Raw genomic sequence first — 26069 nt, 5'->3', positions numbered from 1 at the left:
AGGTCGAAGAAGACGTTGCAGAGCGTGTGAGCGCTTGGGGCTCAGCTGCTTGACGGAGTCGACGATGGCGGAGAGGATGGACACGGTGGTGCAACACGGGGATGACGGTGGACACGGTTTCACGGTGGCACGAGCACGGCAGCGTCGGCCATGGCGGAGGAAGAGCGATGGAGAGGGACCAGGGGGAAAGTGCGGTGTCTGCGAGGTCGGGGGATGCAAGGGAGTTCGTCCCACGTCGACAGGTCGACGAGGGGAGCCGCGAGGCGGCGGCAGCTGCGTGGCGCGCATGCGGTGCTCGCCGTCGAGCACCTGCCTGCTTGGCCAAGCCAAGCTGCTCGCTGGCGGGGTGGCTGGGCTGGGCCGGCAGGTGGGCCTGGTAGGTGGCGCCAGGTAAGTTTTTCTGTTTTTTTGTTTTCTTTTCTATTTTTTCTGTAGCTTTAGGGCTTTATTTAAAATACCTAGGCACTTTCTAAAATCCTGAAAATAATTGTGGGTTCTATTGGATTATTCCTAACAGCCCTGACTTAATTCCAGAATTATTTGAACATTTAAAATATTTATTAGCATTTAAATGTCCAAAGGCAACATACATATGATTTAATCAAGTGACCTTTTGTTGACCTAGAAAATTGTGCACCTATTTTGCCAGAGGTTCTAACCCAAGGCAAAGAGGGTGAACATTTTAGAAGGGCATTTCAGGTTCATTGAAATTATTTTTAGTAAACCCTAGTTGATTTCAAGAGGGGTGCTGGGGGTTCTGCCTTCCCCATTTCAAGTTTCTGATGAAAAATAAACATGATGCACACTCTAATGCATGGACTAGCTAGGGTGTGACAACTCACCCCCACTCAAAAGAATCTCGTCCCGAGATTTAGGATCCTCTGGGAAGAAGGTGGGGTACTCGAGTCGAAGACGATCCTCCCTTTCCCAAGTGGCTTCTTCCTCGGAATGATGTGACCATTGAACCTTGAGAAACTTGATATTATGACGTCGAGTGGTACGCTCGGCTTGATCAAGGATACAAACGAGATATTCCCGATAAGAGAGGTTATCTTGTAGGTCAAGCGTTTCATGGTCCACTCCACGGATAGTATCCGCGAAGCAACGCCTGAGTTGTGAAACGTGGAAGACATCGTGAACTCTGGAAAGATGCGTAGGTAGTTCCAATTGGTAGGCAACTTCTCCTCGTTTAGCAAGAATGCGAAAGGGTCCAATGTAACGAGGAGCCAATTTGCCTTTGATACCGAAACGATGGGTTCCCTTTAACGGGGTAACCCGAAGGTAAGCCTTCTCGTTGACTTCATAAGTCATAGGCTTATGTTTACGATCATATTGACTCTTTTGACGAGATTGGGCTGTTTTCAATTTCTCATGAATAATGCGAACCTGCTCTTCTACTTCCTGAATCATATCCGGGCCAAAGAGTTGTCTTTCCCCGGTTTCTGACCAGTTAAGAGGCGTCCGGCATTTTCGTCCATAAAGAACTTCGAAAGGAGCTTTGCCCAAGCTAGCTTGATAACTATTGTTATAAGCAAACTCCGCGAATGGAAGGCATTTCTCCCAACTCATTCCGAACGAGATAACAGAAGCTCGGAGCATATCTTCTAGAATTTGATTGACTCCCTCTACTTGACCACTTGATTGGGGATGGAAGGCGGTACTAAAGGAGAGACGAGTTCCCATAGCATTTTGGAAACTTTCCCAAAAACGAGAGGTGAAGAGACTCCCACGGTCTGAGTTAATTTCCAATGGAACACCATGAAGAGACACTATTCGGGAGATGTATAACTCAGCTAGCTGGCTAGCGGTGATACTCTCACGAACAGGTAGAAAGTGGGCTACTTTGGAAAGTCAGTCGATCACAACGAAGATGGCATTATTCCCTCTCTTGGTCCTGGGAAACCCAGTGATGAAATCCATACTGATTTTATCCCATTTCCATTCAGGAATAGCCAAAGGATGAAGGGTGCCAGCAGGCCGTTGATGCTCTGCTTTAACACGACGACAAACGTCGCAATTAGCAATGTATTGAGCGATTTCTCTCTTCATCCTAGTCCACCAAAACCTCTGGCGTAGGTCTTGATACATTTTGGTACTACCGGGATGAATGGTGAGAGGGGATTCATGAGCTTCCTTAAGGATCAGTCGCCTCAGGTTTCGCGCCTTTGGAACCACTAGGCGATTCCCAAAGTATACGACACCTTGATCATCAATGGAGAAACAATTCGCGACTCCTTTCTTAATGTTTCTCTTAATACGGGAGATTCCCGGATCTACCTTCTGTGCCTTGATGATCTGATCCGTAAGGGTAGGTTCCGCCACCAGGGTGGATAGGAATCCTCGAGGAACAATGTGAAGGTTTAGCTTACGAAATTCCTCATGGAGAAGTGGTTGACTTTGTTGTAACATCAGGTTGTTACAATAGGACTTACGGCTTAGCGCATCAGCCATGACATTGGCTTTGCCCGGGGTGTAAGTTATTCCTAAGTCGTAGTCCGAGATCAACTCGACCCAACGTCGTTGCCTGAGATTCAAATCTGGTTGGGTGAAGATATATTTCAAACTTTGGTGATCGGTGAAGATCTCGCAACGATTACCGAGAAGGTAATGTCGCCAGGTTTTAAGTGCATGGACTACAGCTGCAAGCTCTAGATCATGTGTAGGATAATTTTCCTCATGTGGGTGTAATTGCCGTGAATCATAGGCAATTACCTTATGATCTTGCATGAGTATGCAACCTAGTCCTTGTCGCGAGGCGTCGCAATAGATAATAAAGTCCTTGGAGAAGTCTGGTGGTACCAGTACGGGGGCAGATGTCAGGCGTCTTTTCAGTTCTTGAAAACTGATCTCCCACTGTGGAGTCCACTCGAACTTTTTATCTTTCTTGAGGAGTTCAGTTAGAGGTTTAGCAACCTTGGAGAAATTTTCGACGAAGCGGCGGCAATAGATCGCTAAGCCAAGGAAGCTCCGAACTTGCTTAACCGTCTCAGGTGGAGTCCAATCAAGGACGGCTTGAACTCGCTCGGGATTGACAGCAATACCCTTACCAGAGATTACATGGCCTAGATAGGTCACTTCTGGCAACCAAAATTCACACTTGGAGAATTTGGCATAAAGGCGATGCTCTCGAAGTTTCATCAATACCAGCCTTAGATGTACGGCATGTTCCTCTTCATTCTTGGAGTAGATGAGTATGTCATCGAGGTATACTACGACGAATTTATCCAGGTACTCCATGAAGACCGAGTTCATTAACCGAGAGAAGGTAGCTGGGGCATTGGTTAAACCAAAGGACATGACGGTGTACTCGTATTGGCCATAACGAGTAACAAAGGCCGTTTTGGGAATGTCCCCGTTTCTGATTTTGATTTGATGGTAACCCAACCTCAAATCCATCTTGGAGAAGACTGAGGATCCAGCGAGCTGATCATACAGATCGTTGATCCTGGGAAGCGGATATCTGTTCTTGATGGTGACCAAGTTGACAGGTCGGTAATCCACAACCATTCGATCCGTTCCATCCTTCTTCTTAACGAAGAGGACGGGGCAAGCCCAAGGAGAGGAACTAGGACGGATGAAACCCTTGTTCAAGGACTCATCGAGTTGGTTCTTAAGCTCGGCTAGTTCTAGGGGTGCCATCTTGTAAGGTCTTCTAGAAATTGGAACGGTTCCTGGAACAAGGTCTATCACAAACTCGACATCCCTGTCAGGTGGAACACCTGGCAGTTCTTCTGGAAAGACATCCGGAAAGTCTCGGACTACCGGAACATCTTCAAGGTCTGGAAGGGGGTTGGCATTTAGGGAGTAAAGTTGGCGCTTGGCCACTCGAGTTAAGACATTAACTGTCTTGCCCGAGGGGTGGGTAAGTTGAACGGTTCTAGTGGCACAATCGATCTTAGCATAATGAGCTGACATCCAGTCCATACCCAAGATGATATTTATGTCGGAGGACTTGAGAGATATTAAGGATGCAAGGAAGACAAGTCTATCGATAAGAATTTCGTTCCATGGCTTACTCTAAAAGTTTGCCATTTGGAACCCGAAGTTTGAATTACCATGGAAGTGGGCATGTCGCAGAATGTCGTGTTATGCAATCGAGTATAGTTCTCGGATATGAATGAATGAGATGCTCCAGTATCGAAAAGAACAGATGCCGGATGGCAGTTAACAAGGAGCGTACCAAGGACGACGTTAGGATCCTCATGAGCCTCCTCGGCTGAAACATAATTGACATGGCCATGTGCAGTGGTGGCCGGCTTGGCGTAGAAGGTCTTCCCCGCTGGCTTACCACGGCCAACAGACTTTCCAGTTTGATTGGGGTTGTTGTTCTGGGAACACTCTCGGCTATAGTGACCCGGCTCTCCACACTTGAAGCATGTCACCACATTGGGGCGTGGAGCAGCATTAGCAGCGGGGCCACCATAGGGCTTGGGCGGTGCAAATTGTTGGTTGGGACGAGGCGCCTCAAAGGATGGCCTCGGAATGAACCTGGGTGGCAGTGCTGTGCTTGGAATCCACACCCGGCGCTTCTGAGCCCCAGAGCCGGATGAAGAGCCAAAATCACGGGAGTGCTTGCGTGAAGTGTCATAATCAGTCTGGCCTGTCTCAGCACTGATGGCTTTATTGACCAACTTCTGAAAGGATGTGCACTCGTGCAGACGGAGATCGCGGCGAAGCTCAGGGCTAAGTCCCTTGCGGAACCTTGCCTGCTTCTTAGCGTCAGTAGATACCTCTTCAGGAGCATAACGTGCCAGATTCCCAAATTCACGACTGTAAGCATCCACAGTCAGTCTTCCTTGGGTGAAGTTGCAGAACTCCTCCCTCTTGCGATCCATGAGACCTTCCGGAATGTGATGCTCACAGAAAGCCTCACTGAATTCAGCCCAAGTAGTGATTTGACCGACCAGGCGCATAGCTTCGAAGTTTTCCCACCAAAGGCTAGCAGGGCCTTCGAGGTGATAGGCAGCATAAGTAACCTTGTCGGCTTCGGCTACGTTGGCAGAACGTAGCTTGTGGGTGATGCTGCGAAGCCAGTCATCCGCGTCGAGGGGCTCGACGGAATGGTTGAACTTTGGTGGGTACAACTTGATAAAGTCATTGATTGACACCAAGTCATTTCGCGGGTGGCGTGCAGTGTTCTGCTCAATCCGCTCCAGCAGGCGGTTAGTCTCACGCCTGTTTCTTTCCGCCTCTAGCATCACTTCGGCCAGAGAAGGCGGGTGAGGCAGATTTTCACCTCTAGCTGCACTGGCTTCCCCCTGCTCCGGGACAGCAGGGTTGCCGCGGGTGTTGACCATCCTAGGAGAAAACAAGACAACGGTTTAGACAAGGATGCTCAAACTTAGCAAGGAAGTGCAGAATGTAATGGATAACACGGAATGCGGAGATGTTCATCCGTATGTCATGGTAATATAAAACTGCCATATATATACCAACGGTCATACACATCATACATAGTTTAGTACAAGCCCAGGCTACAGTACAACTATGATGAAAGACGTTACATCTCATCGGAGGCATTCCAAGCTCCTATACATTATTTGTCTACACCTCCGGAATCGATTACACGCCAAGTCATATTCCACAAGTCACGCAGGACAGTGGAGATACAACTACTACAATACTAGTGGTATTACTACTAACTCAGACAGCTCCGTAGTAGTCCTCATAGAAGTCACCTCCATAGCCTGGAAGTTCAACGTGACCATCCGGAAACAGACGGTCCTGAGGAGCCTGTGGACCATAGGGGCTAGGATGAGGTCTTGGACCAACAAACGGTGGCCTGCGGGGACCACGGGGTGGGGTGATGCCTCCCACATCACGCCAATCCACCATGTCTGGCAGAGCTGATCTCACAGGATACAGATCCCTTGTATCCATACATCCAGCTTGCACCGCAGGTGCAAACCGAGTCAATGTGGCCCAATGATCAGCACGGGTATTGAAAAGCTCCAACCTCAAGGCCCGATTCTCTCGGTCCTTATCTTCGAGCATCTCGGCAGTGGTACGAGTTAATGAGTCCTCCTGAGTGGAGTCAGCATAGATGGCCTAAAGATACCCTTGCGCTCCCGGAAGTGAAGCTGGCATGTAACGGAAGTCGGTGTTCCGAAGCAGGCCAGTCCGGACTCGCATGATGGTCATCATGGAATAGGCAGCATCCTGCACAGCCATCTCAACGATAACCCCGAGTCCATAGGAACAGTGAAGCGGCTCGGTAGATCCAGGATAAGAAGGAAATATCCTGACGGTGCAGAAATACTGGCATTGGTTAAAGTCGCGGAACTGCTCTTCGACAGTGTATTCGGGATACCAACGGTAACCTGTCTCGATCATGACCCGGACTAACATAGCAGTATGACTGGGCACGTCGAGGCACCTGGTCAGGCGAACCACTTGGTTTTGAGGACGGTTGGCCATCTGAAAGCACAACCACAATGCAAAGACATTAGAATTTCTAGGGAAAATTGGACAGCATAACGGCTGTAAATGCTCAGAAAAAGATTTGAGACATCCACAACAGTTCACAATACCACTCAACAACATCATATCAAGGTTCTGATTCAATTAGCAACATACTAAGAATAGTAGAAACTGAACTGGGACTTGTAACAACAATCCTATAAGCTACTACGGATTAGTAACACGTGAACCAGATAGAGGAAGAGAGCCTAGTCCTTAACCCACGTTGAATGAGGAGAGAATGACTCAGATCAGAGGCATAGGTAAAGGAGTAAAAGAACCTTACGTTCCCTCCCACAATCAATTCCCTACATATAACTAGAGCATTTCTAGACTCGACATCGACCAGTTTGGCTCAACGAACCTACAGGCAGTCCGGCTCTGATGCCAACGCTGTCAGGACCCCGATTCCAAGTCACATCGATCTAGCCGGTAACACCTCATATCACTTTGCGGCCTCACGCACGGTATCCCACGGGTGTCGCCTTACCATGGCCCGGGACCGTTTGCGCCTTTTGGCTCACGTATATGATAGTGTCGCTAGCATCCATATGACAGAGAACCCGGGCCGACATGGCTAGTCGTGAACCCAAAACGGCACAGACCTATGGAGACAGGCATACATGAATCACATCGAACATGTCGGTCATCAACGAGTGATTCCGGGCTGTAGCACTGGGCTAACAGGACTCCGGGGAACCCCGGGCTGTAGCAGGCTAGGCAGGACTCCGGAAGTCACCGTGTGACATTTCCCCGAAGGGACAGACATAGGGACAAAGTGAAACACATGCCGGCCAGTCAAGTGTCCTGAACAGTAGTGCTGGGCTAGTAGGACTCCGGTGAACCGGGCTGTAGCGGACTATTATGGCTCGAGGAACACTTGACTACATTTCCCCATAAGAAAGGCTGCCAAGGATAAACAACTAGATTGTCGGATCCCACTCATACCAAGCATTTCAATCATACACACAATATGCCCGATATGAGTACATACAACATGGCATCACAACAAAACTCTACAACTCAAGTACTTTATTTAAAGGCTCCAGAGAGCCATAAATAACATGTTCATATAGATAGGGGTCACATGACCCGACACTCAAGTCATACAAACATACAAGCACATGCGGAAGCAACTAGTCTGAGTACAGACTCTAGAAAGAAAGAAGGCTTCTCGAAGCCTGTCTATCTACATAGGGCCCTCCATGGCCAGGATCACCACCTGGGTGGCTAGTCACTCGTCGACGTCAAGGTCTACATAAAACCCATCGGAGGGGGCAGTGTAGTCGTCTGAAAACAATAAATAAGCAAACATGAGTACAAAGGTACTCAGCAAGTCTTACATCAGAACCTACTATACATGCTTATTCTCAAGAAGGCGGTGGGGTTGATGCAGCAAGCCAGCTTTGACTCTTGGCTAAGCTATCCTACGGAACTCCACCAGTAAAATAGTTTTCGCACACGAGTCCACTACTCACCAACACAATACTCCACCGGGGATCCTCCCTCGTCATCCTACGAGAGGGCCATCCTCGGTACTCACACTTATCTTGAGTCTTTTAGTAGTATCCATTAACTTGTCTATGAACTGTATAGGCAACCAAGTAGTCCTTTACCGCGGACGCGGCTATTCGAATAGTTTATACCCTGCAGGGGTGTACTTCGTCATACACGCTTTCACCACTTACCGCCGTTTACACGACATGTACTCGGCAACCTTCAAGCGGAAGCCCAGTGAGGGTGTCGGCCACGGCCTACCTAAACACTTAAGTCTCTAGTCCAGGTTTATCGCCTATCCAGGTTCCATCCGTAGGGAGTCCGGCCGAGGTTTCCACATACGGCCCCGAACGATGTGAACAGGATACCCAAGACACCAAACGGGTGACTCGGTACACCGTGCCACGGTGTATCTACCGCAACATAGCCCACCCCTAGGGTCAGCGCTACGCACGGCCGCCAACACATAACCTACAAACACCAGAAACTAATTGCAACTCCTGGAAAGAGTACTAGGGTGATTAAGAAGCCGAGAGGGTCCATTGGTTTCGGGCCCAATGTACGGTAGTAACTGCATCTTAAATCACACATACAGATCTCAGTTCTTATGGACGGCCTCAATGAAACAACCCACCATGTACTCCTACATGGCCTCTCATCGATACCTTTACCAAAACATGTTCAATACATCCCTCATATTACCGACATAAGCATTTCACTCTAGCTCATCACCCAGATGAACCAGACCTGACTCAACTCTAAGCATAGCAGGCATAGCAAGGTAGGAATCACATACATGGCTCAATCAACTCCTACACATGCTAGTGGGTTTCATCTAGTTACTGTGGCAATGAGGATAAGGGTTCAACTACCGTAGCACACAGCAGTTTGAATCGCGATGTCTTGATGCAGTAAACAAGAGCAGGAGCGAGAACATGGGTTGTATCGGAATGATCAATGGTTGCTTGCCTGATGGAGGGGTAACGGGATACTGCCCTTCAGTTGGATACTCGTGAATATCCTCGGAGGCAGAACCTACCACGAAGAACACATCGGAACACAATCAACACATGACGATATGCAACAATATGATGCATGCTATGACATGGCAATATGATTGTGTCTTGGCCTAATGCAAGCTAAAATAGGAAGGGATGAACCCTTTTGAATCAAAGATTCAAATATTAGCTCATTAAACATGGCATTTATAGTGCATTTCCTTATTCTGCTTAAACAGCAAGGTAAACTTGTTTTGTCATGCATGAAACCATTACAGATGGATAGATTGAATTTTTCTGATAATTTTTCATATATAATTTATCTCATTTGGAGCTATGGTTGAATTTCTATGAATTTTTGAAGTTTGAACTATTTTCTGGAATTTCCTGAATAAGAATAAATCCAGAAAATCAATTACTGCATCAGCAACGCGTCAGGGTGACGTCAGCAGGTCAAAGGCGCTAGTCCAGGTCAAACCTAACTGGTGGGGTCCACTGGTCAGTGTCTCTGTGCACTAACTACGTTTAGTTAGCCTAATTGACTGGCAGGGCCCACTAGTCAGTGACTATACTAATTAACTAACCTATTTAGTTAGCACTAATAGAGTAATTAGTCGGGCGGGGCCCGCATGTCGATGAGAGAGAGGGGGGAGGTCAACCCACGTCAGCAGGTCAACCTCGCCGGTCAGCGAGTCAAAACCTGCCGGCGTTTAGCCGCCGGCGAGGCCAGACGCGGTGGCGCGCTACGGAAATCGCCCACAGGGCACCAATTGATGCGCGGAGAGCAGCTATGGGTAACTGGGAACGAACCGCGGCGTTTGGTGGTGGTGGTTGGGCTCGGGGTGACCGGAAAAGTCACCGACGACGAGCCTTGCGGTCACCGGAGTCGGGCGAAAGTGAGCCCGAGGCTACGGGGCACGGCGAGGCGTGTGGTGAGGTGCGTTGTGCCCCTAGGGATGCAGTGAAGTAGTTAGACTAGGTGGCGTGGCCGGTGTTTGGCCGGAGACACGTCGGCGACGAGCTCCACGGCGGCGCGTGTGGGTGAGCTTCGTGTGCTCGTTGTGGTGCACGAGAAGAAGAACGGGGAGGATGGGGAGGTGCAGCAGCTCACGGCGATCACGTAGAGGCAGACGGCGCGGTCGGGGACGAGTCGATGCAGCGGCGACGTCGAAAGGGATCTCCGGCGATGCTCGGTGAAGATGAGGTCGAAGAAGACGTTGCAGAGCGTGTGAGCGCTTGGGGCTCAGCTGCTCGACGGAGTCGACGATGGCGGAGAGGATGGACACGGTGGTGCAACACGGGGACGACGGTGGACGCGGTTTCACGGTGGCGCGAGCACGGCAGCGTCGGCCATGGCGGAGGAAGAGCGATGGAGAGGGACCAGGGGGAAAGTGCGGTATCTGCGAGGTCGGGGGATGCAAGGGAGTTCGTCCCACGTCGACAGGTCGACGAGGGGAGCGGCAAGGCGGCGGCAGCTGCATGGCGCGCATGCGGTGCTCGCCGTCGAGCACCTGCCTGCTTGGCCAAGCCAAGCTGCTCGCTGGCGGGGTGGCTGGGCTGGGCCGGCAGGTGGGCCTGGTAGGTGGCGCCAGGTAAGTTTTTCTGTTTTTTTGTTTTCTTTTCTATTTTTTTCTGTAGCTTTAGGGCTTTATTTAAAATACCTAGGCACTTTCTAAAATCCTGAAAATAATTGTGGGCTCTGTTGGGATTATTCCTAACAGCCCTGACTTAATTCCAGAATTATTTGAACATTTAAAATATTTATTAGCATTTAAATGTCCAAAGGCAGCATACATATGATTTAATCAAGTGACCTTTTGCTGACCTAGAAAATTGTGCACCTATTTTGCCAGAGGTTCTAACCCAAGGCAAAGAGGGTGAACATTTTAGAAGGGCATTTCAGGTTCATTGAAATTATTTTTAGTAAACCCTAGTTGATTTCAAGAGGGGTGCTGGGGGTTCTGCCTTCCCCATTTCAAGTTTCTGATGAAAAATAAACATGATGCACACTCTAATGCATGGACTAGCTAGGGTGTGACAAGAGTATTCAACCCAAATTTATTGATTCGACACAAGGGGAGCCAAAGAATATTCTCAAGTATTAGCAGCTGAGTTGTCAATTCAACCACACCTAGAAACTTAGTATCTGCAGCAAAGTATTTAGTAGCAAAGTAATATGATAGTAGTGGTAACGGTAGCAAAAGGTAATAGTATTAAAAGTAATGTTTTTGGTATTTTGTAGTGATGATAGCAATAGCAACGGAAAAGTAAATAAGCGGAGAACAATATATGGAAAGCTCGTAGGCAATGGATCGGTGATGGAGAATTATGCCGGATGCGGTTCATCATGTAACAGTATAACCTAGGGTGACATAGAACTAGCTCCAGTTCATCAATGTAATGTAGGCATGTATTCCGAATATAGTCATACGTGCTTATGGAAAAGAACTTGCATGACATCTTTTGTCCTACCCTCCCGTGGCAGTGGGGTCCTTATGGAAACTTAGGGATATTAAGGCCTCCTTTTAATAGAGTACCGGAACAAAGCATTAACACATAGTGAATACATGAACTCCTCAAACTACGGTCATCACCGGTAAGTATCCCGATTATTGTCACTTCGGGGTTAACGGATCATAACACATAATAGGTGACTATAGACTTGCAAGATAGGATCAAGAACTCTCATATATTGATGAAAACATAATAGGTTCAGATCTGAAATCATGGCACTCAGGCCCTAGTGACAAGCATTAAGCATAGCAAAGTCATAGCAACATCAATCACAGAACATAGTGGATGCTAGGGATCAAACCCTAACAAAACTAACTTGATTACATGATAGATCCCATCCAACCCATCACCGTCCAGCAAGCCTACGGTGGAATTACTCATGCACGGTGGTGAGCATCATGAAATTGGTGATGGAGGATGGTTGATGATGACGATGGTGACGGATTCCCCTCTCTGGAGCCCCGAATGGACTCCAGATCAGCCCTCCCGAGAGGTTTTAGGGCTTGGCGACGGCTCCGTATCCTAAAATGCGATGAATTCTTCTCTCTGATTTTTTTCTCCCCGAAACACAATATATGGAGTTGGAGTCGGAGAGGCACCAGGGGGCCCACGAGGTAGGGGCGCGCCCTAGGGGGGCAGGCGCGCCCCCACCCTCGTGGACAGGTGGTGGGCCCCCTGGCCTTCATCTTTTGCAGGTATTTTTATATTTTCCAAAAAGTTGCTCCGTGAAGTTTCAAGTCATTCCGAGAATGTTTGTTTCTGCACATAAATAACACCATGGTAATTCTGCTGAAAATAGCGTCAGTCCGGGTTAGTTCCATTCAAATCATGCAAGTTAGATTCCAAAACAAGGGCAAAAGTGTTTGGAAAAGTAGATACGATGGAGACGTATCACGCGCCAGGTCGCCCCGGACGGCCATGGGTACAGGGGCAATGGCAGCATCAAAGTCGAAGTTGGGGTCGGCGTTCAGAAGGTGGCTGGAGACACGGGAGAAGGCGCGCTGAAGCAGGCCACGACCCCTCTCCTCCACAAGCTGTCGAGCTCTGGCAGATTGAGCCTCCAGGTGCGTCACCACCTCGGTGAAGAAGGTCAGGTGGCTGGCGTAGTCACTTGAGTGAGGGGTCGGGGCGTTCTCGTCGCAGATGTAACCTAGGGCGGTGTTGACCTTGTTCCGAAGGTCTTGAAGCATAGGAGCATGCTCGCGCTCCAGCATTCGGTGTTGGAGCACTTACTCTCTGTTTTTCCGAGCGACGGCCTCGGCGTCGTCAATTCGTCTCCGGAGGGAAAGCAGCTCGGCGCGGGCGGAGGCCAAGTCCGCTTGCACCGTAACCAGGGCGACGGTTGTGGCCTCCGCACGCCTCTCAGCCTCGTCCAACCTGGTCCTGAGGGTGGCGGCCCTGCCCGCACCCTCCTGACCGGCGAGCTTCAGCTTCAAGTCGTACCTGCCCTCCAGATCAGCGCGAACCACGGCCACCCGGCGATTGATCTCCTCCTCGACTCTGGCCTCGCGGGCCCCGACGGCAGCTTCGGCTTGAGCGACTTGACGCTCCCTCGTCTCCAGTCGCTCGAGCTTGAGGCTGCGCTCCACGGCCTCCAGGGCCAGCGTCTCCTCGTGCCGCCGGACCTCCTCTTTCTCCATAGGCGTCCCCCTCATCGACGCAAGAGCGGCCTCACGCGCCTCGACCTGCTGCTCAAGGGACGCGCTCCAGGCCTGGAGCTCCCACGCGCACTCCTCCGCGGCCTCGCGGTGGCGATCGGCCTCGTGAGCTTCTTCCAAAGCTCGCGAGCGGGCCTCATTGGCAATCTTGAGGGATGCCTCGGCCTTCGCGTTCTCGAGGTCGCGATGATAACGACCAAGGTTGATGGCCACTCGCAGCTTGCGCTGCTCCTCCACCAACCGAAGGCCTTCAGCCTCAAGACGTGAGTCGACACCAGCAAGCTCTTCACCAAGGCGGTTCATCGCGCCCATCGCCTCCTGGAAGAGCTCGTGGCGAACCACACTGCGCCCGCGCTCGAGCTCGAATGCTCGGCCCACCTTGTCCTCCACCTCGGGGGCTGCGGTGGAGCATCAAGTGGCGCACCACCTCCCGGTTGGGGGCTGGGGGCTGGCACGGCCCCAGGCGCCAGCTGACCCTCGCGAGGGGCCCGAACCGAACAAGGCCCGCTGCTTGAAGGAGACTCCAGGATCGAGGCTAGCCATCTACCAACCGTGACCAAGGGAGGAGCCATTGGCACGCCTGCTACGCTCTGAGCAAGGCCGCGAAGAAAGGACGGCGAATGCGCAAGCTCAGGGCGGCTTGATGACGGACCAACTCCCCTGGCTGACCCCACGTCGTGGGTAGCATCCGAGCCTGTAGCGCTGGAGCTTGGCGGGCGCGATGGGACGAGAGGGAGCTGCTTCTCTGGAGATTTCGCGGCCTTAGCAAAAGGGGACCTGAGGGGACAATCGTCAGGAAAGGAAGGCGGCACATAGAAGATCACCAAGATAAGGTACTTACGCGTCGATAGCGATGTACTTCCGTCGCTTCAACGGGCCGAAGATGTTGGTGCCGCCGGGGGATCCCTTCCTCTTGCGGAGCTCCTCGAAGTCCACACAAAGGCAACCGAAGCGCTGGACGTGACGGCCGGCGCGCGGCGGAGCTGAAGAAGAACCAAGAGGGATAGCCTCAGGGGAGCCCGGCTGTGGCGAACAGCCCGGCTCTTCCTCACTGCGACCTCCCGAGGCTCCTAGAGCCTTGGCCTCGGGAGCCGCATGCCGCATCTCATCAGCGACCGGCGCCTCAGGAGGGGCGTCGCAAGCTCCCGAGGACGACGCCCCTGGATCACCGCTCGGCATGTGCTCCTCAACATCTGAGCAGCCGGCCACCGTCGCCGCTTGCTCCCCCGCACTGTCACCTGGGGCGAGCTCGGCACCGGCGGCAAAGAATGGGACCACGATGATGGGATTCTCGTGGGGCCCCACCAAGCCAATTGGGCGCAGCCCCCACTCATCAAAGGAAGGCATATGTTCACGGCAAAGGTGACCTTATTCTCGCAGCGGTACAACATGCAGCTTTTCCTGGGCATCTCGTCCGGCAGAGGGACACCAGATAGGACCGTGAGCACCATTTTCCGTGCAGCGAGAGGGAGCCCCTCCTCCTAAACCCTCATGTTGTCATGTCTGCTGAGCAAGTCCCACATCAGGCGAGAATGGCGCTGAAGCGGAGCAACTCGACGCTTGACGAACTCCCTCACCACCATGGGCGCAGTCACGCCAAGGTCCTTCAACCACCTCAGCCTAGCCCAGACGGGGGTAAGGCAGGGGCTCACGAGCTTCTGATGGCCCCAGCCGGAGTTTGGAATGGCAGGCCCCACCGGAGCTTGGAGCAGAGGGTTGAGCACGCCGGCATCAACAAACACCCATCGCGTGCGGAACTCGCTCGCGGATGAAGGGAGCTCGAAGTCGATCCCCATGCCTGCTGTCGCAGCCATGGCCTGGAAGCCCACACACCCTGAGCTCTATCGGGCACCGGTGAGATGCAGTGAGAAGAAGTGGCAGAGGAGTGCCATGGAGGGGGTGATGCCCACCATGGCCTCACACACGAAAGCAAAGACGGCAAGAAGGGTCACAGATTGAGGGTCGAGATGGAGCATGTGGATCTGATAGTGCTCGAGCACCGCATTGAGGAAGGCGGAGAAGGGAGGAAGGAGGCCAGCCCATAGGGCGTCAATGAAGATCGGAACCTCGGTGACTGCCCGAGCCATGCTGGAGCGAGACGCAGGCTAGGCCGGCGTCTCTCCCCACTCGTTGAAGCTGGAGGTGAGCATGGGGCGCACCTTGCCCATGGCCTCGTCGTTGAGCACCCGAGGCCGGCCGAGCGCTGGCTCGAAGGATGGAGGCGCAGTTGGCGAGGACAAGGGTTTCTTCCCCTTCCTGTCCTGTTTCGGCGCCATGGCGGTGAAGCAGGAGGAGCGCAAGTTGGATTGGGAAGGCGGAGCAGGACGTCGAAGGAGCAGGGAGATTGGAAGAGCCGGGCGCGGAGAGGGAAGAATAACTGTGCAAGAAGCGGGGCTGCATAGCCAGGCGGATTCAAGGGCAGCGTGGGGAAGCGGAGATGCCCACGTCCAATCAACTACCACGCGTCAACCGAGGCCGCAGGCTTTTGGGACCCGCGGTGCTCCGAACTTGACCCTTGGCTTCGCCGCGAAGCCAAGCCCGCACGCACCTTGGGCCCAGGGGCTACTATCAGCGTTCTGGGAACGGGGGTCCCCAGACTTGCCTGCCTGCGGCCCATGGCGTGGCTGAGCCAGCAGGCCGTTCGGCCCATCTTCATCAACAAAGCATCCATGACCCTCGCGAGGGTCCAAGCCTCGCGAGGCCGACGATGCAAGACCTCCTCCCGAGCGGCCTAGTCAGGCAGGCTCGCGAGGGGCGGAGATATCAAGGCGAGGCGAACCTCACGAGGCTCTTGTGACGTGAGCCATGACGATCGACACCAGGCGGGCGCCAGCGCGCGCAGCGTCCTTGTTTCCTCTTTGGTGCAAAGGAGGCAAGCGCAGCCGCGGAGTACCGATGCATCAGGCAAAGGTTGTCATTTCGGTGCAACAAGACCAAGACCATCGACTGCAAGACGGAGGTCATCGTGGAGCCCAAGACGGCGTCACCACTAGAGCCTTTCACAGGCGAAGACCGCTTTTGTCAGGGTAGCTTGTACTAGCTATCCCCCTTCGAATTAGCCCGCCATTGTTGGATCCCTTCCCGCTCAATATTTGGGAAGAGGACCATGGCCTCTATAAATAGGGCTAGCCACCACAGTAGAGGGGAGAGACCTCATCAGACCGGGAGATCTCATGAGACCCGGAGGCTGATCAGACCCTGAGATACACACAAGTCTGAAAGCACAAGAACACCTCAACCTCAAGAGGCTGTTCTTCCCCTTGTATTGTTCATCATCATCCCAAAAGGCAATCCACCACCCCCACACTGGAGTAGGGTATTACACCACAACTGTGGCCCGAACCAGTATAAACCCCATGTCTTTCTATGTTGTGAGTTCGTCGAGTTCGTCCGCAAGATCTTAGCGAGCCAGAGCGTAGATCGGTAGGAGGGAAAGACTTCGCACGCACCCCAGTGTTCGAACCATAAGGGTTAGCCGGAGCCCCGCATCCGACACCTTGGATATCAAGTTTTAGGCAAAGAAAGCTATCAAGTCCCAGGCAATAGCGGATTTCCTCGCCGAGTGGATCGAACAGCAACTGCCGACTCAAATTTACTCGGACCACTGGACCATGTTCTTTGATGGATCCAAGATGCTGAATGGTTCTGGTCCTAGGGTGGTATTGCTATCCCCCCGAGGTGACAATCTCCGTTATGTTCTCCAAATTCATTTCGATTCCTCCAACAATGAAGCTGAATATGAAGCACTTTTGTACAGGTTGCGTATGGCCATTTCACTCGGCGTCCGTTGCCTCATGGTCTACGGCGACTCAGATTTGGTGGTGAATCAAGTAATGAAGGAGTGGGACGTTAGAAGCCCAGCTATGACTGGCTACTGCAATGCGGTGAGAAAGTTAGAAAAGAAGTTTGAGGGTTTAGAACTCCACTGTATACCCCGACTGAAAAATCAAGCAGCTGATGATTTGGCGAAGATAGGTTCCAAGAGATAAGCCATTCTCAAAAATGTGTTTTTGGACCATATTCATACACCTTCAGTCCAGGAAGATCCTTTCACTGAAGAGCCGCCGCAGCCAAAGAGCACCGCTGATCCGACTGAAGTCGAAGTCCCGGTCATGGTCGACTTGATCATGGAGGTTTTGGTCATCACTCCCGATTGGACAGTGCCGTACATTGCGTACAACCTCAGGAAGGAACTCCCAGAGGACGAAGAAGAGGCCCGGCAGATCGTCCACCGATCCAAAGCTTTTACTGTGATAAGAGGGCAGCTGTTCAGAGAAAGTGTAACTGGAGTCAGCCAGAAATGCATAACACCAGAAGAAGGTCGAGTGATCCTCAATGACATCCACTCGGGGACTTGTGGTCACCATGCGTCCTCTCGGACCATTGTGGCCAAAGCATACCGAGCAGGATTTTATTGGCCACGGGCAAATGAGATGGTACAAGAAATAGTCGACAAATGTGAAGGTTGCCAGTTTTACTCCAACATGTCTCACAAGCCTGCGTCAGCCCTGAAGACCATTCCACTCGTCTGGCCCTTCGCTGTTTGGGGTTTGGACATGGTTGTACCTCTGAGAACGGGTAGGAGCGGTTTCACTCATGTACTCGTGGCAGTCGACAAATTCACCAAATGGATTGAAGCCAAACCTATCAAAAGTCTTGAAGCCAGTACTGCGGTCAGTTTCATCATAGAGCTAACATTCAGATATGGTGTTCCGCATAGCATCATCACTGACAATGGCTCAAACTTCGATTCGGATGAGTTCAGAGCCTTCTGTGCTTCCCAAGGCACTTGAGTCGACTATGCTTCAGTCGCCCATCCCCAGTCGAATGGACAAGCTGAAAGAGCAAACGGGTTGATCCTCAAAGGACTGAAACCCCGACTGATGCGTGATCTCAAGCATGCGGCAGGCGCCTGGGTCGATGAACTTCCGTTAGTACTTTGGGGTCTGAGGACGACTCTGAATCGGTCGACTGGTCAAACTCCATTATTCTTGGTCTATGGAGCTGAAGTTGTGCTTCCGAGTGACTTGCTTCACAATGCACCCAGAGTCGAGCTTTTCTCAAAAGATGAGGCAGAACAGGCTCGGCAAGACATAGTTGATCTTCTGGAAGAGGAAAGAGAGATGGCTCTGATCTGATCAACCATTTATCTGCAAGACCTGCGTTGATTCCACGCCAGAAACATGAGGGGTCGAGCATTTCAGGAAGGATACTTGGTTCTTTGAGTGGATCAGCAGAAATCATACAAGCTCGCCCCTACTTGGGAAGGTCCTTTCATCATCACCAAAGTGCTCCACAACGGAGCGTACCACCTCTACAACGTCGAGCATAAGAAAGACGAGCCATGCGCTTGGAATGCGGAGTTGCTCCACCCCTTTTACACTTAAGCATTCAGACTGTTGAGATGTAATAAGAAATACCCCTTATTTGATTATCAATGACACGGTTTTACAGTCTCATAAATAATCGTTGTTATTTTTTATTTTTATGTTCTACATCCCCTAGTGGGTGCCGTAGATGTGAATCCGTTTCGCCTAAGTTTAACAAATCCTGCCGAGTGTTGAGCAAGCCTCTCACTCGGGGGCTTAGCTACGAATCCGTTTCGCCTAAGTTTGAAAAATCCTGCCGAGTGTTGAGCAAGCCTCTCACTCGGGGGCTTAGCTACGAATCCGTTTCGCCTAATTAAGTTTGAAAAATCCTACCGAGTGGTGAGCAAGCCTCTCACTCGGAGGCTTAGCTGCAGTACAGTACTCGCCTAAGTATGAAAATCCTACCGAGTGGTGAGCAAGCCTCTCACTCGAAGGCTTAGATGTAGTCCAGTACTCGCCTAAGTTTGAAAAATCCTACCGAGGGGTGAGCAAGCCTCTCACTCGGAGGCTTAGCTGCAGTCCGGTACTCGCCTAAGTTTGAAAAATCCTACCGAGTGATGAGAAAACCTCACACTCGGGGGCTTAGCTGCGGTCCAGTACTCGCCTAAGTTTAAAAAAATCCTACCGAGTGATGAGCAAACCTCACACTCGGGGGCTTAGCTGTAGTTCAGTACTCGCCTAAGTTTAAAAAAAATCCTACGGAGTGATGAGCAAACCTCACACTCGGGGGCTTAGCTGCGGTCCAGTACTCGCCTAAGTTTTAAAAAAAGTCCTACCGAGTGATGAGCAAACCTCACACTCGGGGGCTTAGCTGCAGTCCAGTACTCGCCTAAGTTTAAAAAATCCTACCGAGTGATGAGCAAACCTCACACTCGGGGGCTTAGCTGCAGTCCAGTACTCGCCTAAGTTTAAAAAATCCTACCGAGTGATGAGAAAATCTCACACTCGGGGGCTTAGCTGCAGACCAGTACTCACCTAAGTTCAAAAAATCCTACCGAGTGATGAGCAAATCTCACACTCTGGGGCTTAGCTGCAGTCCAGTACTCGCCTAAGTTTAAAAAATCCTACCGAGTGATGAGCAAACCTCACACTCGGGGGCTTAGCTGCAGTCCAGTACTCGCCTAAGTTCGAAAAACATCCCTATCCACAAGGAAGATGAGGTGCAGGTCGACTGCAATCCTCTCCTCAGAGCTACGCCACAAGTACAACGTGCGCTCCATCCCTATCCACAAGGACAACGAGGTGCAGGTCGACTGTAATCTTCTCCTCGGAGGTGCGCCACAAGTACAACGTGCGCTCCATCCCTATCCACAAGGACGACGAGGTGCAGGTCGACTGCGATCCTCTCCTCGGAGCTGTGCCACAAGTACAACGTGCACTCCATCCCTATCCGCAAGGATGACGAGTTGCAGGTCGACTGTAATCCTCTCCTCGGAGCTGCGCCACAAGTACAACGTGCGCTCCATCCCTATCCGCAAGGACGACGAGATGCAGGTCGACTGCAACCTTTTCTTCGGAGCTGTGTCACAGATACAAAGATTATTCCGAGTAAAGAACAAGTTCCACTCGAAGGCAAATGCAAGCATATTCAGAGATAAACCAAGTTCAGATAAATCCCAAAGTTCCGAACCACAGATCCAAAATACTCGAGCATCAAGCCTGAAGAAGTTTAACGATTACACAATCACTCGGCATTCCGAGGCAAATAAAGGTGAAGCATAATGTTTTTGATCACTTGTCAGGAGGAGGGCTGGCTGGATCGCAGAAACTGTCAAGGTCTATGCATTCTGCGATGTGAGTGGCGGCATCAAGGAAAGTGTCCATAAAGGACTGGAAAGTGTGCCTTTTTGTGTTAGCAACCTTGAGCTCCGCCATCTTGTCCTCTTTGACATCCTTAAAGTGCACTTGGACCAGGGATAGGGCGACATCAGCGCCGCAGCGAGCAGATGACTTCTTCCATTCTTGCACTCGTTCAGGTATTTGATTCAGTCGGGCCATCAGAGATTCGAGGTCTTGAGACAGTTCTGCTTGAGGCTAGAGTTCAGCATCAACCCAAGTCATCGCTGCCTTCAGGCGGGCAAGATAAGCAACTGCGCTGTCCATGCGAGATTCCAACCGCAGCACATTCATTGTGACGTCATCTTTGACTGGGCAATTTATGGGGTCGAGACCCGTCTTGACCCGCCCAGTTTCTGCTTCAAAGTCCCGGCAAAGCTCTGCACAGTCGGATGAATCGTGAGTCGACAATATAATAAGACATGTCAATCGACCATAACAAGTCATTCGAACTTCAGTACCTTCAAGTTTTAAGACCAGCTGAGCAGCAATCTGGCCCAGATAAGACTCCAACTCGCCCTTCTTGGATTTGAGGCTCCCAATCTCATCAAACAGCTTGTCCTTGTCCTTGTTCAGTCGCTCGACCTCCCGATTGGCGTCAGAGACAACAGTCTTCAGTTTGGAGTTCTCTTCTTCTAACTTGTCGACTGAAGCAAGCTTCTTGTCAACAAGTGTTGTTTTCTCTCGTGCCTCCTTCTGTGCGGCAGCAAGATCTAGATCCTTCTTCTCCAAAGCCTGCTTCATTTTCTCTAAAGAAATAACATTCTTCAGACGAGCTTGGAGTTGACGGTTTTCACTATGTACATCTGCTCGAGTGAAATCACTCGGTTCAAAAAAATGGAAAGGGAAAGTGCCAGTCATAAGATAGACAGTTGTCGATTGGTTACCTCCCATGGCAGCTACTTTCTCACGAGCAGTCTTGAGATTCTTATTGGCCAATTCCAGATCAAGGTTGAGGCTGATTTTCTGCTTGTTCAGTGTAGAAAGTTGAGACCCAAGATTACAAGATTTCTACGGTCAATATATAAGAAATATCAGTCGACAGAAACAAAAAAGCATCATAGTGAAAGTTACTGTAAGACTGCCGCCGAATCAAACATTCAACGGTAGTCTCGGGGACTACACCCAGTGGGTGCACTTAGCATGCTCCCACTAGTTGGATTCAACACTCAGCATGGTCTGCCCAGCTTGAGTCAAAAAAAAGAGAAAGCAAAGACAGTTGTTCTCAGACCATAGTCGACTGTCCGCAGTCCACCACGGCCTCAGGGACTACACCCAGTGGGTGCACTTAGCGTGCCCCCACTAGTTCAGATTGTCACTCGACATGACCCACCCAGATGGAGTGAAGAAAATTCAAAGTTCCAGACCACAGTCGACTGCCCGCAGTCAACTATGGTCTCGGGAACTACACCCAGTGGGTGCACTCAGCGTGCCCCCACTAGTTCAAAAATCCAAGTCGACTGAAGTGGAAGACCTATACGATTTTAGAGCAGACAAACCCTAGTGGGTGGATGAGAAGTAAGATCAGCCATAAAACCAACTAACCTGGACATTGGTCTGCAGAGCAGCGCCGGCATTGAAGGCCACCTGACTGGCCTCGTGCACCACTTTCATCTGTCCCATCACAAGATTCAACTGAAGAAGAGCTTCCTTAGCGGCACTCGGTGGGTCGTCTGAAGTTTGGTACGTAGTGAAAAGTGATGATGGCAGAACGGTCGAAGCACCCGCTGGGTCTGATGCATGGAGTTGTATTGGAGCAGTAGGGGTCTGAGTAGCTGACCCTGATGGACAGTCAGTCGACAGCGGGATAGCGAAAGTGACGTTGGTGCGAGCCGGATCTATGGATCTCTCCACCACCGTCCCAGACATCAGTGTCGACTGAGGAACCTGAACCTCAGGCGTTTTCCTGCTCGGTCCGTGGTCCCTCCTCCTTTCCCTCAGAGGCACTTCTTCTTCTTCATCTTCCGAAAGCACAACAACATCTCATGGAGCTACAGCAAACAAGAAAAATCAGAGAGACGACTGACGAACAGTCCAGTCGACCGACTAAATTCGAGTCGGATGGACTTACTGGCTTTGGAGGTAGTTGCGTCGTCGGTTTCCTCGTCATCTAGGACCTTGTCAATATCCAGATCAGTCGCGGTGGAGGCCGGGCTGGAAAAGTTCATCATCTACTCGGTAAGGACATGAGAATCAGTCGAAGCAAAGAAACACGGGAAGAACGTTTACCCAGAAGCAACAGGAACATCCATCTTGATCTTAGGCAAGGTCTTCCGGGCCTTCGAAGGATTGGTCTTGGGCTGCTTGATGACTTTCTCAGCCAGTTCTAGAGTCGAAGACCAAGCGCGCTTTTGAGATGGAACGATTGAGGCCACAGTCTTACCGTGCCTACCCACGGGATCTTGGCGTTGCTTGGATCGACGTTCTGAATGAGGCGGCGAGTCGACTACTTCCTCGTCATCTGACTCGTTGCTCTCATCTTCATCATCGTCGTATGGTGACTCCCATTCACCGCTCTCCTCCGTGCTGTCCCCGCCCTCATGGTCCTGCTCCAGAGCTTGTTCACCATTGGGCATCGAGTACATCTCTGTGTAAATCTACAAGACAAGAAGTCGAGTGGAAATCAGTCGGATTAACAAATAGTCAGAAAATGCATGCAAATGCAATCGGTCATATCTGCCAAACCTTGTCTGGCTAGTTGCTGTCGCTGAAAGGGTCGACTCTCCTGGTGCCCCTAGGGTTGTCCTAGTTCCCGGTGATGCTCGTCAGCCATTGAGCCACTGTTTCGGCCGGCACCTCCTCTGGATGAACCCGAGTGGTGTCGCCAACGCCGGAGTACATCCACATGGAATGGTCACGGGCCTGGAGTGGTTGGATGCTCCGACTGAAGAACACCTCCAACAAATCCATGCCAGTGATGCCTTGGTTGATCAGCTGGACCACCCTCTCGACCAGAATGCCTGTCTCCGCCTTCTCCACAGTGGTCACTTTCAACGAGGAAGGAGTCTGAACACGGTCGAAAGAAAAAGGAGGAAGTCCAGTCGACTGGCCTGGAGTCGCAATATCCTTGCAGTAGAACCAGGTCGACTGCCAGCCTCTGACCGACTCAGGAAGGGTCATCGGAGGAAAGGAGCTCCTTTTCCTCTTCTGGATACCCAAACCCCCACACATCTGGATAACATGGGTTTTCTCGTCCTTCGAGTTTGTTTTCTTCACTGTCTGGGATCGGATGGTGAAAATGTGCTTGAAAAGACCCCAGTGCGGTCGACACCCCAAGAAATTCTCGCACATGGACACGAACGCAGCAAGATACGTGATGGTGTTGGGAGTGAAATGATGGAGTTGGGCCCCAAAGAAATTCAATAAACCCTGAAAAAAGGATGCAGGGGAAGCGAGAAACCACGGTCGACATGAGTAGCAAGCAAAACACACTCACCCGGCCGCGGCTGCGGCTCCGTCTCCCCCTCCGGCAAACGGGCAGCCTTGTGGACGATCAGCCCTGACTCGGCCAGCTCATCCAAATCCTCTTGCCGAATTGAAGATCGGATCCAATCACCCTGGATCCAACCTGGCGGCAGCCCCGACCGTGATGAAGATCCCCGATTCGTCTTCTTGCCCTTCGCCACCCCCGTCGCCTTCTTCGCATGTTCCAGTGCCGCCGTCTTTTCCTTTCCCATGGCGGCAGAGTGGCGGCATCAAGAGTGGAGAAGCCGGATGCGACGGTGGAGCAAGAGGAAGAAGAAGGAGAATGGACGCGCATAGTGCAGGCGCCTCGGCCTCGCCGCTTTTAAAGGACCACTTCCGAGTGGCTGACACACGGGCCCGGGTGATCCTGTCAAATCCCTCAACAGTCGCACGCGAGATACGTGGTGAAAAAGGTGGTGCGGAAATTGAAACGTTCCTGTTTATCCACTCCGCTTACCACGGCACGCTCCGTCCGGCGCGCTTCCCCAAAAATTTTGAATCCTGTGAAATCTGGGATCCGCCGCAACTAGTCACGCCAAAGATTTCCGTCAAAGTCAACACTCGACAGGTGACATTATAAAACCAATCGGCAATTTCTGAATCGATCAAGGCGACTGAAAAGAAGCCGAAATTCCAACGCTGACCTCTGTTCAAAAGTGAATAGTTGGGAAACACAAGAGTCAAGACAAGATCAACTTCATCCTTCTTTTCACTCGGACCTCAATCCATTCGGGGGCTAATGATGAGGACATAGACCTGGGGTAGGGTAATAGGCCTGACCTATATGTCCTATCCAAGGTCACTGTCTTAGAAGCAAAGAAGTTCAAGAGACGACAGGGAGGGCCCAACAAAGGTGTCGAGTGTAATCCACTCGACCTACCAGTCACTCAGAGACTCCTCCTTTGGGTCACTCGACTACACGATCATTCGACCATACAAGAATCCATTCGACCTGTTTGAAGACCAAGAGCCGTTGAGAACAGCAATGGGCAAGCGTCCTCCCTGTAACCTTTAAGGCCATTAAGGCATTTAAGGCTACCGTTACCAGTAATGCCATCTCTTTATGTACCTTAAACCCTTTGTAACGTGGGCTGGCTGGGGTCCTGGCGCACTCTATATAAGCCACCCCCTTCCACTGAAACAAGGGTTCGCACCCTCTGTAAATACACACACACACATACATAATCCAGTCGACCGCCTCTGGGCACCGAGATGTAGGGCTATTACTTCCTCTGCGAAGGGCCTGAACTCGTAAACTCGTGTGTACAACTTCGTCATAGCTAGGATCTTGCCTCCTCATACCTACCCCCCATTCTACTGTCAGTCTTAGATCCACGACATGACCCACACCTTTATAAAGAAGGAGTAGACGGTGTGTACCTGAGCATGAACAGGAACAGATCCTAGGCAAGTGTCACTCCGAGTCTTACGGAGTACACCACGCTAGAGATAGAACTGCACATAAGGTATTGCAATCCGGTTTCTATTGGCCCACTCTCTTTAAAGATGCTCATAAGTTTGTCTTGTCTTGTGATGAATGCTAGAGAATTGGTAATATTAGTAGACGTCAGGAAATGCCTATGAATTATTCACTTGTTATTGAACCATTTGATGTTTGGGGCTTTGATTATATGGGACCCTTCCCTTCCTCTAATGGGTATACACATATTTTAGTTGTCGTTGATTACATTACTAAGTGGATAGAAGCTATTACAACTAGTAGTGCTGATCATAACACTTCTATTAAGATGCTTAAAGAAGTTATTTTTCCGAGGTTTGGAGTCCCTAGATATTTAATGACTGATGGTGGTTCACATTTTATTCATGATGCTTTCCGTAAAATGCTTGCTAAGTATGATGTTAACCGTAGAATTGCATCTCCATATCATCCTCGGTCTAGTGGTCAAGTAGAATTAAGCAATAGAGAGCTTAAATTAATTTTGCAAAAGACTGTTAATATATCTAGAAAGAATTGGTCTAAGAAATTTGATGATGCATTATGGGCTTATAGAACTTCTTATAAGAATCCCATGGTTATGTCTCCGTATAAATTGGTTTATGGAAAATCATGTCACTTGCCTCTTGAATTAGAACATAAGGCATATTGGGCCATTAAAGAGCTCGATTATGATTTCAAACTTGCCGGTGAGAAGAGGTTATTTGACATTAGCTCACTAGATGAATGGAGAACCCAAGCCTATGAGAATGCCAAGTTGTTTAAAGAAAAAGTTAAAAGATGGCATGACAAAAGGATACAAAAGCGTGAGTTTAAT

This window comes from Triticum urartu, chromosome 6A, assembly GCF_056163025.1.
Source record: "Triticum urartu cultivar PI428250 chromosome 6A, HENAU_Tu73, whole genome shotgun sequence".
Taxonomy (NCBI): Eukaryota; Viridiplantae; Streptophyta; class Magnoliopsida; order Poales; family Poaceae; genus Triticum; species Triticum urartu.
The sequence above is the reverse complement of the archived record's forward strand: the minus strand, read 5'-3'. Positions refer to the sequence as shown.